Genomic DNA, 15,633 nt, shown 5'->3' on the forward strand with positions numbered 1-15,633 from the left:
AATGTAGAATGGGTGAAGAAAGCAGAATAGGACTAATTTAAGAACTTCACGAAAAACGAATGGGACGACCCAAGACGATACCCATTTTCTATGACGGCTGATCGGTGATCACGTGGTGCTTTCCATAGAAAACGAAGCTCCCGAAGCTGTGGCCCGGCCCCGGCCCGGTCTAGCGTGAGTCATCGTTAACACGTCCACGAATTACGGCTTAAACACTCAAACAATGACCCGTCTTAACAAAATACTTTTCTTATTTACCTAATCTGTACATTAGGGTAACACTGACAAGACGTATTACACAAATACCATTTCGAGAATTCAGGTCTAGTGTTGGTCGGAACTTGATTTTATAAGTCATAAGTCAAACGGTTCGAGTTATTTAAAAAAACCGGGCAAGTGCGAGTCGGACTCGCGCACGAAGGGTTCCGTACCATAATGCAAAAAAAAAAAAAACAAAAAAAAGCAAACAGAAAACGGTCACCCATCCAAGTACTGACCCCTCCCGACGTTGCTTAACTTTGGTCAAAAATCACGTTTGTTGTATGGGAGCCCCATTTAAATCTTTATTTTATTCTGTTTTTAGTATTTGTTGTTATAGCGGCAACAGAAATACATCATCTGTGAAAATTTCAACTGTCTAGCTATCACGGTTCGTGAGATACAGCCTGGTGACAGACGGACGGACGGACAGCGAAGTCTTAGTAATAGGGTCCCGTTTTACCCTTTGGGTACGGAACCCTAAAAAATCTTGTAATAAGAAGTCTTCGTTATTTTATGATAATTCTACAAACTCGAGAGTATAATAGAATTGCTATAGGCTTTGGTACCAAAACCTACACACGATTGACACTAAATGTTAAGTGTTCTCGAGCACTTACATATAGTATATTTCATTCGGATCTTCAAAATATTTACAAAAAACACGTCTCTCGATCGTACGTTAAGTATCATTCTACCTAATATGAAGACTATTAGGTAACCGAGTCTCGCGATTTTTTAATATACCTAACTAAATTATGATCCAGACGGAATAGATCATCAAGTCTCTAAACAAATTGTCTTAAAAGAACTCGTTCCTTAACTATAGATGAATAGTCTAAAAAAAAAGAACCGAGTCGAGTCCTCTATCGAGCTCGAGTACAGACTCGAGATTTTTTGCCATCAATATTCGCAGAGTAAATGCAAGATCAGTGGCGGCAGCAAATCAATAAATAAATATTATTTATACGACAATTTTACACAGCTTGACCTAATCCAACGCTACAACAACGCAACAACGCTAGGTTTCTATTGTCGGTTCTAGACATCGATATATAGGTACAATTATATATACATATAGTTATATGTAATTACTTAAATAATAGAAAACATTAATAACATAACATAGAGAATCTCATCCGTATTCATAGTCTAAAAAAAATAAAACCCGAGTAGAGTCCTCTATCAAGCTCGAGTACAGACTCGAGGTTTTTTGCCATCACTATTCGCAGAGTAAATGCTTGCAAGATCAGTGGCGGCGGCAAATAGCAGTAAGTGGTAGCGAATCCCTGCTAATGTGTTTGATCATAACGAAGTGGAGGCTTTGTTTGCCTTTAATTAACGAAAACGACGTCGCAGTCGGTCATTAAGACGACCGATGGGGTTAGCGCTGTGTCGTTGGGTCGAGGCTTACTTTCAGATGGTTTTTAATGAGATTTTTAAATGGTGTTTCTAGCTTTTACTAAATCGACTTTTAGAACTAGGTACTTACCATTAAGTTTCCAATTTTATAAATACGTACTAAATAAGTAGATTGTATACAATGTTACCAACACTTAAACACGTAGGTAATAGGTATATAAGTTTACAAAAACGCATTTTTTTATTATTGCTGCTCCTAGGTTTTGTATGAAAAATGTAAATTTTTTCTTGCATTACCGTTATTTTATTTATAAAGAATGGTGGAATATTTGATGTTTTTCATACGTGAGATTAATTCGAAGGTCTTATAATTATAACACTTATCTAATAATCATTATGAACCAAAAATTGCCTGGTAAGTTTTGATATCGAAAAAAACAATAAGTTTTTTTTTAATTTAATTAATTCAAGTAGGTACACATAACATATACATACCTAGTTAAAATATTGACTATCTTGTGATTTGTTTTTATATCAACTCCCTGTGACAGGCCGTCATACTTTTTATCATTAATTGACTATACAAAAAATATTCGCTTACTTAAATAGACAAACACAAAACATTATGGGTAAACATGTGTCCTGTTCAATCTGTGCGGAAAGAGAAGAGGCGTAGAATGTATTGGGTCCCATACATTTCACAACTCTTCTCTTTCCGCACCGACTCTAACGGTTCGATTCGGAAAATGAATAAGATTTCTACTAGATTTCAACAAGGTACTATATGGATAATTTAAAGATATTTGTAAGATAGATATGTCAAATTTGACGTTTCCGCGATCCTGGACGTCCTCTTAAACGATTTCGACAAGTTATGACTTAGATAACCAAGTCACATCTAGTCGATATCTAATTAGGGAATGAAAATCGGTTATTTTTTGTATGGAAATAACCGCGGTTTCGGTTAATAACCGATTATTTCCATACAAAAAATAACCGAAAATAACCGATTTGCATTCCCTGTATCTAATGTAGATCTAGTTGATCTCTAAATCGTCTCTAGATCTTGTGATTATCTCGAAATCCGAATAGGCCTGTAACTGATGTATCATCCTAATTTAATTGAGCATTAATCGAACGAGCAATCGATCATGAAAAATAATTGCCTTCAAGCCACGAAGCGAGACGGAAATTATAACTTATGTCAACACAATTTACATGATGTAAACAAGTTGTCGAATTTAATTACGAATATTGTTAATTAATAATAAATATTCATCAGCTCGGACGTGATATTTACCTTAAAAAGTCATTATCCTTGTTTAAAAGGCAATGGGGAAGGCAACTGTCATGATGACATTTCCAACGATCGATGGTTCTTGCAAAGTCACATTTAACGGCAATAAACTTTGATTAAGTATTTTTTGCAATCAAAACTCCAATATTTTGTCCTAAATAGCTCCGGAAAGGGTATCTAATCCAACGCTTTCCGAAAAGAACTAAATTAACAAAATTGCCTTGAGCCTTGTGTGATTGTAAAAGTTACAGTATCGTATAGGCATATAATGTAGAAGAGTGCCATATACATTTTGCTTTTACCGGCCTTCCCCATTCTCGTACAAAACGTTTTCAGCCTTGGGTAGCGTCGCTGTTAACCCTTTATTTGAGAACCGCTGCACGAGGCGCGAGTTTCCATCGAATCATTTAAATAAACGAACTCGCATCATTATATCAGATCTAAGGATCGAACAAATTGGCAATTAGCGGCGCCGGCGCTGCGCTGGGCGCCGCAGCCGGCTGGGGCGCGTGCACGGTGTATACAACAATCAGTATATCGTCTTTACATAGTCGTTGCGCATACTAAATCTTATATGTGAAAGATCATAATCAAGTGAATCTATATATTAAGTATTTTGTTGCTAGGTAACTATTTGTCAATCAAAAATCGAACACATATTTTCAGCTTTGAAACGCGCAACGACGATATGCAACATTGCGACGTTGGTGGTGTCACTACCAATTTAACAAAATGCGTTGCTGTCCTTGGGACGTTACTGTCGCAATTGGAACGATCAATTAGTCACTCATTTAATTAAAGAAATTAACAAAGACACCGCCTGCGTCAACGCTGCAACAGTAATCCTGTTGCAGATGTCAGCTGAATAACACAGTTGTTTTGGCATCGGTTTTTGAGGTAAGTTACTAACAATAAAATAAAATAATTTAAATTCATGATAAATAATAGAAAACATCGATAATATAATAGAAAATCTCATCCGTAACATAAAATAGATTTGTGATAAGCAAGCAAATAAATGTTATTCACCACTATTCAAGCCCTGAAACTTTCTTCGCAGGTCGGTCACCGTCAATCGGCTCATCGGCTTTAATAATAATGTAAAATGAATGAAGTCAGAGTACTGTTTTACATTTAACTGCGAAGACGGCCCATCGAAAGTAACGAGCCTCGCACCGCTGCTGCTCTAAGCTCCTACAAAAGACTATTCTCTAATAAGCAATAAGTCTAAATATCTGGGAGACAGAGCTTTGCTCGGATAACGTATAAAAACCTCAAAAATGCGCGTTTTCACAGAGATAAGACCTAATCGAAACTTAGATCGAATATTCGCTCTGCTTTGCTAATGTTTGCAATTTTAACATTAGCAAAGCAGAGCGAAAATTCGATCTAAGGGTTTCGATTAATAATTCTTATCTCTGTGAAAACGCGAATTCTTATGGCGCAACCATTTTGATACAAAGAAAATATCGACAAATGAATTTTATATACATAATTATTTAATTATGTATAGATTTACTATTGTATGTATTTACTTTACTTTATTGTACATAGAAATAAAAAAAAAACACGAGAAACACAGTTACAGAGTCAATTAAATACAACAAAGGCGAACTTATCCCTGAATGGGATGGGATGGGATCTGGGATGGGATGGGATTTCACGAAAATCGCCTAGAAATTCGACCTGTAAGAGCAGAAAAGCGGCACTGAGAAACGAAGCATAAAGGATGACTTACGTTAGACCGGGCTGTGTCCGACCCGGAGCATCGTTGTCTATGGAAAGCATCACGTGATCGCCTTTCACGTCATAGAAAAGTAAGCGCCGGAAGCTCCGGCCCAGACACGGGCCGGTCTAACGAGAGTCGTCCTTTACAGTGATCATCTGCCGTATTCGAACTTCAAGATATTCACAAGAGTCGACACGTACTAGATCCATTCTAGATACGTTATAGTTTAGATATCAACTACTTCCCTTTTGCAGCGCAATTCGGGCTACCAATGTCACTTTTACGTTAGATAGAGTAAGATATCTATTAGATGTGAATTGGATCTCTAAGTCATATCCTGTGGAAATCGTTCAAGAGTATCTCCAGAATCGCGCAAATGTCAAATTTGACAGTTTAGATCTTAAACATATCATTATCGTATCTTGGTGATGTCTAAAAGATAGACATCTATTTCAAAATCCGAATCGGGCCCCAAGTTGAATAAAACAGTTAATAAATTACCCATTAGTGAATCCCGAACTATCCCGAACGCTTGATTCATCAGTGACATAAAATGGCTAAAATGTTCCTTCAAACTCGGGTAATTGGACCCTCTCAGCAAATATCTATCCTATTACCTTTTCGTAATACCAAAATCGCATGATCTCACATATGGATTTACCCGAGTTTAAAGTATGGGTCAGTAGTCATTTATTACATAAGAGGAAATTATAAAAAAATACATTAATATATTAAAAAATAAATAAAAAATTAATACCTTAAAACTAAACCTTAAAACCTAAAGGGACTGAAACTAAAATACTACTAAATATAAAATACCTCCCCCAAATCCCCTGCTTCTGGCATAGATCCCAGAATGCTGGCGGCGTTACCTCTCTGCACCGCCAGACTCAACCTCTGCGCAAAGAAGGAGCCCGCTCTGTGGTCCCCCGAGACACCTATCAGACGTTCCGTATCAGAGGGCTTACCGCGAACCACGTTCGACGTGTTGCCTCTCTCTCGCGCTTATAAATTCGTACGTAAGTGTGACAGGGAAGCAACACGTCTAACGTTCATTTCAAAACATGCACTTCTTCCCGCCGTTTATTTTTTACTCGCAAAGCCGCAAACGCTGACGAAGTTCACAATAACGCGGTTATCACACTGATGCGGACCCGCACGTCCCTCTGATGTGTGAGTGAAACAGCTCTATGAACGTGTGTATCGTTGTCCGGCTCACACATCGGAGTGCGATTCGGAATCCAATGTGAATTCAGTCTAAGATTTTACTGAAGACTTAATAGACATTAACACACTGCATCTTGTATGCGAACTGCTCGCTACCACCGCAGCAACCTTACAACCTGCAGTCGGGTTGCAGTCCGTCTGTACCGGCCTTTAGATACAGCAGCCATTAATGCTTTAATTTTCTTAAAAGCAGTTTTAAAAGACTTTTCCGTTCTAAAGTCGCACATCAAGGACGGTGGCAAAAGAATAATGCTTTATGTTGAGACGACCACAATAAAATTATAGGATTTATTGAAAGTACCTAAGTAAAAGTTTTTAAAGTTGCAAAGTAGTTGATTATATTGCAGATACCCGACCAAGTGAAAGACTTCTTTCTTCTACATTTAAGAAAAAAAATAATTAATTAATCGAATGGAATCGTGAGCGTTGCGAGGATTTCAAAAGGCACGAGAGTTAAATAAACTTTTCATTTCTCATGCTCTGAAAGTGGGTAATTATCTATGAATTAAGTGTACAGAAAGTGATGCGATTTTACTTTAGGGGGCGTTTTACGTTCCAAGTACGTTTTGTTTTCCTTTTTTACGATAAGCAATTGAAACCTGGTCTTGAATGGATTTGTATTTGAATTTCTATTCTTATAAATTGATAATTGACTTTCCATTATTAAATAAACAAAATTTTATATAAATTGTAAGTTGAAAGTCCCAAGAAATACTATAAAACTTTGTACTTAAGTCATGTTTTTTTTTTTAAATACAAATGTATTTAAAAATAATTAAAGAGCGATTCCCCAAACCAAAGTACCTCCACACGACTCCACGACTCGTGTGCCGACGTGGCGGGGGGCGCCTGAATACTGATATTCAGAGTATCGCAAATGTAACTTTCGGTTCTTTTCATGGCTAAAGTATGTTGGCGGCAATCCATAATGGGATCGCCATTATTCTTGCCATTAATTCGCGTGGCCCGGCTTCCGTGCATTAGCGGGCAGCGGCGACGCTGCCAATCCTCGAGAAAGGGTCGCCGAACAATATACTCAGACTCACACTGCCGCATTACACGTATACACACACGCGTGGGTAAGTGGAACACCGATTAATTGAATCACAATGGGACCAAATATAGGAAAGCTAATGTTGTGACAACTTTATTACGTTTTAGTTCAATTTGTAATAGTTTAAAAACATTGGCAACGGGGATTGGCCCGACTAATCAAATCAAAGTCTTATTACGATTACATATGCTTTAAAAATGATTAAATAATGTTGGATATGACGTATTTTTTTGGTTATTTAGTAGATTACAGCCCGATTATCTCCGAAGTAAATTGCACCCCTTCATCATCATCGACGACATCGACTTATCACAATAGTACGACCCTTTATAAATGAAATAAATAAAAAAATATAAGCTTGTACTATGGGTACTGGGAGAAGATAATTTACATACTTATAAAGATAAATGCATGTATGTAGGTACCTAATATCCTCCTCCCCAGAGCCTTTTTTTTATTAAAATCATTCACACACACATACTTGACACTTACCTCTAATAAAAATTCTTAGTCTTTAAGAGCTCCACCGATATAAAAGTACTTCTTTCCACAAATTACATATTTGTATTCATGTTAAAAGCATTCACTTGTTTATTTATGCTTTTTAAGTGAGTGAAACATAACCTCAACAGGTAAAAACTTCGTAAAATTAATTAACACCAGACGGTGTAAATAAAACCTCCATTTTCCCGCGCAGATTGCATAAAAATAATCAAATAAGTGGCATGGACATTATTCAAGCGCGCTGCATGTGAAAATAGGATGCAAGCATGCCCTCTCACTCGCGCCCCCATCCCCCCTTCCTGAAAGAAAAACTCTCGAAAAACTAATTACAAGTTGTAATTGAAATTTTGCGTGTTATATAATCGGATACTTGAGCCGTGAGTAATGTCCATTTAGGTCGGTGCGCTGCGGCCGGACGAGATAGCGCCTCCATTTCTGGATTAACTCAGTTTTCTACAATAATTCTTAACAAGAATATTAGCTAAATATTACAATTGTTTCATTTGTGTTTAATAATTGAATACTTATTGTAAGTGGTATTTGTTTACCATTATAATGGCAATTTTTCAAGCTTTAGAAAATTCGGAAAAGAATGATATGGACAAAGGCACACGATTGTACCTAATATATGTAGGTACTAGTACTACAACAAAAGGTCAATATATTCTATGCATTTCGAACAGAGGTAAATGACGTCTAGCAAGGGTCCCACAATAAATAAAACAATCTTACCTTCTGTTCAAAAATGTTGATTTCTTTACTTAGAACATCATTTGCTGAATCCGGATGTAATATCTCAAACGACAGAACTCTATGCATTTTAGAAGCTCTAGAGGTATAAGACGCCAACAAAGTCCATGAAAGTGCATTCGAAGCATTAAGCGCTCTAAACAAGCATTTTTAATTAAAACTCCTCCCAACGAATAACACTATCACAATAGCACCAATCTAGGAAGCGATCTAACTGTATAAATGCGAATAATGCGCAATCAAAAGGGCAGCGGCCAACCACTCGAGGGCTCCAATGAGTTCCCTCAACTCAACACTCGTAGAACACTTATCCCATAGATTCCGCGTTGAATTTAATTTTAGTCTGGCAAGCCATTTAGGTCTTCTGTCACAAGTATTTTATACTTACTAGAAGACTCCAACCTTTACAACTGTACCCTCTTTGTTAACAAATAAACATTTTTCATGTTCATTTTCATTTACGTTAGTAGAAAAAAAACAACGTAGTTTGAAAATAATAGTTGGTTCGAAAAATATAAAAGCAGTATGTTTATATCCCATAGAAAATTTTAATTTCATTTTGTTTGTTTTATTTATTTTATTTTTTATTTCTATTGAACTCCGCTTTACGAAGATTCGCAGTCAACATCCATAGGCGCTCTGTTAAGTCACTTTGGTTTCTCATGTAAATCGGATGACAACTGCAGCGGCGTTATTGTTGCAACATTACTGATCAAGCGTTGACGCGAGCGTTGCGACTGTCTCTGCAGCAGTTGCAGTTTGTGTCACTAGTGTCACGACTAGAACGTTCAAACTGTCACTCATTTTATAAAAGCCATTGTCTGTGACAGCGCCTGCGGAAACGCCGCTGCATTCATGCCGCAACAGTAACTGCTAAAGTCGTCATCCGAATGTCACTTTTGGACAATTGTCACCTCATGGTATCCCAAGTAACACACAAGCAGGATAATAGAGTAAAATTATCATCTTATTCAAATTAAGATTGCATAAATTTTATGTATATGCGGTGGAAATTACTAAATTCGGAATAAGAAAATATGTGGGCCTAGTGGGGCCTTTATACCAATAAATGCTGAATAAATTTTGCATAGTATCGGTTTTGCATATTAAAGCTGAATAATACTTATTTCTTACACAGTTACTTAGACATTATTCAGCTTAAAGCATTTGTGGTTACTAAAAACTGCATAATAGCAGCATTAGCAGCAATTAGCTGTATATATTCTGTGTTGTATGATTTTAAGCAGACAATATTAAGAAAAATGTGATAGTGGCTACTAAATGCTGAAAAGAAGCGTCGGTGAAGACTTTCAACTGTATAAAAGCGGTTGCAGTTTCTGTTTTAACGCTAGTTTTTGAATAAAGGTGGACGCTATTACTGGAAGCTGTAATAAAATCCACATATTATTTGTTATTCAGTAGCTGCATATATGGGTTAATTATGGCTTTTATTGACATAACGTCTGAATAATAAATACTAAAACAACACTTATAGTTAAGTTATAGCGATTTTAGTACACATATACTATATTTTCTTGCTAAAAGCTGCAAAATGAACGCAATGAGAAGCGCTATTCAAACTACTGCTTAGTATCAACAAGTGCGCAGTGGAGAGGGTTCCGTAGCTTTATACACGGTCAACAGTGCTACTTGAGTCTGATTGCTTTGAGCTTAAGCGTGTTTTTGTTTTATTTTGAACGCATCAAGAATAAATACGCATATTCTTTAATCCAACCATTATTTAAAAAATCGAGGTTTAGTTTTCTTAACAATTCTCTTCGATTGGTTATTTTACACAAGATGCATAGTCCTTTTAATTAGAGATGCACCGGATATCCGGTTACTATCCGGCCTATCCGGCCACTATTTTACTATCCGGCCGGATACCGGATAGTGACCTTCTATTCGGCCGGATACCGGATAGTAACATTGCATGATTTCGGAGTAAACAAATTGGATTTAAGAAACAGACACGGTCATAATCGTACTTTTTTATTATTTTAAAACAATTTAATCATTCCACTGACTTGCACGCGCACTCATTTCGAACCTAGAAATGAGTCCGCGCGAACGTTTACTAGGAAACAGGTCAAACCTGCAGAATGCGCACCTGAAAAACCGAAATGTAGGTATAGTTCCGCCGGCCGAATATCCGGCGGCCGGATACCGGATATTCGGCCAGTGTCCAGGCCGGATATCCGGAATCCGGCCAAACAACTATCCGTTGCATCTCTACTTTTAATGACGTAAAACAATTGCTAGTTACCATCGTAACCACTGTTAACTGACCATTTTCATACCTTACTGCAACGAGATAAAGTTTACCAATGGCCATTTAAGGTTGTCGTTAGTTGGCAAACAATGTGTCAAATGCTAGTTATTCATATTGTTGCATTAAAAAGTTGTAGACTGGACTGGGTATGAGAAAAATAAAATAATCACCCTCATAGCGAAATCGATTCTCCTGTCGATTTTGAACAGACTGTTTTTAGTTTTCAAGTGGGTCTACTCATACCCATCCCACACTGTACTCGTACTCATACCTAAACAATACTGCCCATATCAAACTATACTTAATTGTAGTCATACCCGTGATACCCGCTACTAATATGAATGAATGAATGATATACCCTCACCTTCGCACCTATACCATATTCATATTCATACCATACTCGTAACCATACCACTCATACTATATACATCTTCGTACTCACGTCGTACATCTTTGCGTTACCTTTACCTACTACATATTTGTCGGAACTGATAATGGAAAAAATAACTGTGTAAACTGCCGTGCCCCCAGATTTATCATATAACTTATATATTATATCGCGTTTATAATATTAGTGGGAAGTAGGATTGAATATTGCCCGTGTTACATACCTATAATGTTTTATCATCAAAGTAGTGAGGATCTATGTGGTTTTTACTATTTGTGTATAGAACCCTAATAGGCTTTAAGATTGAGAAAACAATTACTATTATACTGATGTTATTCAAAACTTGTTGTGTTAAGACCATTATTATCTAACATGTTGCTTAGTAACGCGAATAATGTGAATGCTTATTCAGAAATTAGCACAATAATAGCTGTGGCAGCAGCTTATATTCAGCACAGTCGGACGCCATTACGGTTGCTCACTTTCTAACCTCTACAATTATATAGGAATTGAAAATGAACTGAAAAACCCATTTTATTCATTTATAAAACTAGTTTTATCGTAGCATAACTTGTTAAAGTACATTTTCTATCACTAAAACATCTAAACACCGCAGAAAAATTACAAATTTAAATGTGGAGAAGTAAATTTTCTATATTTACTTTTGAAACGGTGCATTATTTACGCGGCGCTTTAAAATTTTAAATAAAATGCATATATATATTAACAGTAAAGTCGCATGCGCAATGAAATTGAAGTTATGTAAACATCAAATAAATATATGGGTGATGTCCTCCTTATTTTGTAAGTTTTCACTGCAGAAACTACACTTTGACACGAGTTCACAAATTAAAATGGAAGACAAATCATTGATTTAACACAAATATCTGAATATATTTTCTGTAAAAATGCACTTTGGAACCAAAAGCTTCATAACGTGTGAATAACTGATTCATTGTGTACAAAGCTGGATAACTTTGGTTTAAAAGCGGTATATAAGCTTTTGACAGCCTCTATACAAGTGTTATTCAGCGATTCAATGTGTGGGCATACACTTATATAGCTATTACATTACTGTTATTCAGAAATAAGCGGCGTGGGCACTGCCCACTTTGCGCCCAAACCTTCTGTATAACGTCTGTATAACGCTTATTCAACTGTTATACAGCTACCTTATTCAGCATTAAGTACGGCATGCTCTATTATTCAAACAATATTCAGCTACGTTGTGTTACTTGGGATAATAATATACTCCGCCTGGTACTCTCTTCCCGTCTTTTCTAGGTCACCTGACTGACACAAGCCTACGTCATCATGCGACAGCGCTATATGATAATATGCGATAGCGCTATATATAGCGGCCATGTTATTATGACGTAGGCTTGTGTCACTCTGGGAAGAGAAGACCATGTTTTATTAGACTATGGTCACCGTCTAATAGGTAAAGTGATCTGTGTCACCACCCTAACCCCACTTCGTTGGCTTTTTTGCGAATTACAGTTTTGATTGCTTCGCTATACAACCTTTCGTTTTATAGCCTTAATTACAGCTACTTGTTTTGTTAAGCACGTGAGAAATTACATTAATGTATTTGTTACTTGTAATGTTTCCTTGTTTGTCTTGATTAATTTTAGGATTACCTTTAATGTTTGGTAAGTACCATTGCCCACACTGTTAACTGTACGTTGGTGGACCTTATTATGCCTTTTGTACTAAGGTCCGGGCGCTTTTCGGTGAAGGAAAACATCGTGAGGAAACCAGCATACATCTGCGAAGAAATTCAAAGGTGTATGTGAAGTCCCCAATCCGCATTGGGCTAGCGTGGGGACTATAGCTCAAGCCCTCTCGCGCTCGAGAGGAGGCCTGTGCCCAGCAGTTGGACGTATATAGTCTGAGATGATGATGATGATGATGACTAAGGTGCAGTCCACCGATGTACAGTTAGGAGTGTTGATAGCTGTTTGTACTATACTGGCCTACCATAGGCATCGAACATAGTTTATTTTTATAACAACCGTAAGTGATATTCAAACCGCATTCAATGTGGTTGGCCGGTCGAAGTTTTTAGCAGACGGCGCCATCATAGCTTGCCCTGTCAATCCCTATTAGAATTGTGTCAAATTTTTGTTTTTTTAATACCCTGATGCCAGCTCTCTAAGCCAAATCTCATAGAAAAAGGGGCAAGCTATGAAGGCGCCATCTATGCAAACCTTTAACAGTTGCCAACCCCATTGTTTGCCGTTTTTTCACGCAAGAATGTCAAACTAAGTTACTCAAAGAGCTTCGCTAATCTATAATCAAATTGATTTATCAGTGTTTATATTTATTGAACACGTTTTTAATTAGGTACACCATTTCTCGTGTTCCATTCTACCTGTCCCTAACCCTCCATTGTACTCCCTAAGTAAAGTACCCTAACATTTATTAAACCACCCTTTCTGATAGATTGGGCTCAGGGCCCAGATGCCCCAGATACCTAAAATAGTGTAGATCAAAACACGTTTTTGTGGGTGGTCAGATAAAAGTCTATAATTTCTTTATTTCTACTATTGATTGTCATACAAAATTCATGTCATGTGTCAGTTTTATCCGTACGTTCCATACAAAATGTATGCAAAAACGAGTCAAAAAAGTCACAGAAAATATGGGACACTTATTCCTATTTTTTTAACCCATTTCCCTCTTGATTCTCATTTTTTTTTATTCGTAGTAGTATTTCATTTCCAAAATGAAAATTTCCTTTGTTTCCTGTGAATTTTTTCTGTAATTTCCGTAAACCTATTTTTTTGGAAATATTCCGCAACTTACACATCTGTAGGCTGTGTTAAATCAAAGTCACAGATAAAATGATCACAAACATCCCCGGTCAAGCCGAGAGAGGGGACAGAGCCTGTAGTGGCGGGGAAATGGAAAAAGCATTAACGGATATGTCAGTGCCGCATCAACAGAGAGTGCCTGCTTTGTAATGCTGAATAAATACCATCTACCTCCCTACTTAGGGCCGGTTGCGTTGTATGTTAACGGCTGGTTAAGAGTAAACGAGACTCTAAAAGAGAACGAGGTTAATTGAAAACATTAGTTTGAATGAGTTGATGTAAGTAGGATTTAGGTAATCTTATTTTACTGAAGCAAAATAGGCTCTTAGATAACTTCTTAACTACCCGTGGCAAAATAGTGTCATTATTTGGTTTAAATAAACTAATGCAGTAATAAGTAGGTATATATTTTTGCAATGCAGAATAAATTGACGTAGGTACATTTGTATAGTTGTGTAATGTGTAATTTAGGTAAGTAATTAAAGGAATTAATTTTAATAGTTGTATTGGTATTGGTGGTGCAGTAGCACAGCTGATAGGTTACTTAATAACGTAACTGTATGATAAAGTCGCTAGATCGGAAATTCACCGACATTGAGTACTAAATGGTTACAAGATTAAATTCACAACTGGATTAATAAAATCAATAATTAGTATAAAGGTATTATAATTCGATCTAGGTTTTAATATAAACATGGATTCAACGAATAGCGGCGTGAAAGTGTAGGGGGTAGTGCAGATCCCTGGGACACCCCAGCATTTCGTTGATAGATGAAAAGAGCAACCATCAACAACTAAGTAAATCAGATCCAAATGTGGTGTTTTATTTAAATTTAGACTTACCAACAAATCAAACGAAAGTTAAACCTCAAATTAGCAGCGAAAGTGGCACCGGGCTCGTCATAAGTGGGCGAGACGTCCCATTTCCGCGCGGGCATGGATCGGGAATGTTTTAGCTAAATCGACTCTGAGATTAGATGGATATTTTTAATGTAGCAAAAGCATCGGCTCGCCTCATCCATTAGCAAGATTTCACGAGCCACTATAGTACTGCGAGGGTTTTACGTTAATGCCGAGATCATAAAGTTGATGATGAATACGTAGGTACTATAAAAAAAACTTTTATATAGATTTAGGACTTAGCCGAGTACTTATAGCACTTAGAACTTTGAATATACTCTATTGTTGACATGTTACTTAACGTGATTGCGAGTGTGTTTTTAATTTTATTTCTATGTTTAACTTTAGTCTTAATATCGTAATATTATAATTTAATTTAATTAGTTCACATTATGTATACATTTAATTAATAAACGCTGTCATTGTCACCTTAAAGCACTAAGTTGCTATATTTACGTGGGTAGCCTAAAATAGCAGATAAGTTTTATTTGTTTATTTTCCTTCACATACCTAAATAACTCCTGAAGGTTACCTTTAGTTGGATAAATAATATCTTCTCACTCAAAAATAAAGCACTTAACTACCTTTTCGATAGCTATCGGACATTAGAAACATAATTTAGATAAGAGGTTATTAGTAAAGAAATAAGATTCCTCTTGTAACCCAAGACAAGGTTATTTACTTGACTGCTGAAGGTGAGTTATTGTTTTCACGCATATTTCTAATAATACCTTGGCAAGGCCAACCTGTAGCCGCTGCATGAACCTCAACGTATGAGTTACTTATATACGTTATGAGTTTTTAGTTACTAATATAATACAATTATAAAAAAAATCAAAATGGGTAACTTTGGCGCCCAGTCGTTATTTTGTAAAAAAAAATTATTTGATTTGTTTAAAGAGCTGGTATAATCTATTGTATAGCCATAATAACAGTACATAGGTAGGGATGCTAACGGAAATTACCGTAACAGTACACAGGGTTGATGCCTACCGCATCCACATGGTTGTACAAAGTGCAAGCGTCGGTATTCAGTGTAATTACTCCGAGCGAGTCCGTCGGAATTTTAACTCGCA

The sequence above is a fragment of the Cydia fagiglandana genome, chromosome 8 (genome assembly GCF_963556715.1).
Source record: "Cydia fagiglandana chromosome 8, ilCydFagi1.1, whole genome shotgun sequence".
In the NCBI taxonomy this organism is placed as follows: domain Eukaryota; kingdom Metazoa; phylum Arthropoda; class Insecta; order Lepidoptera; family Tortricidae; genus Cydia; species Cydia fagiglandana.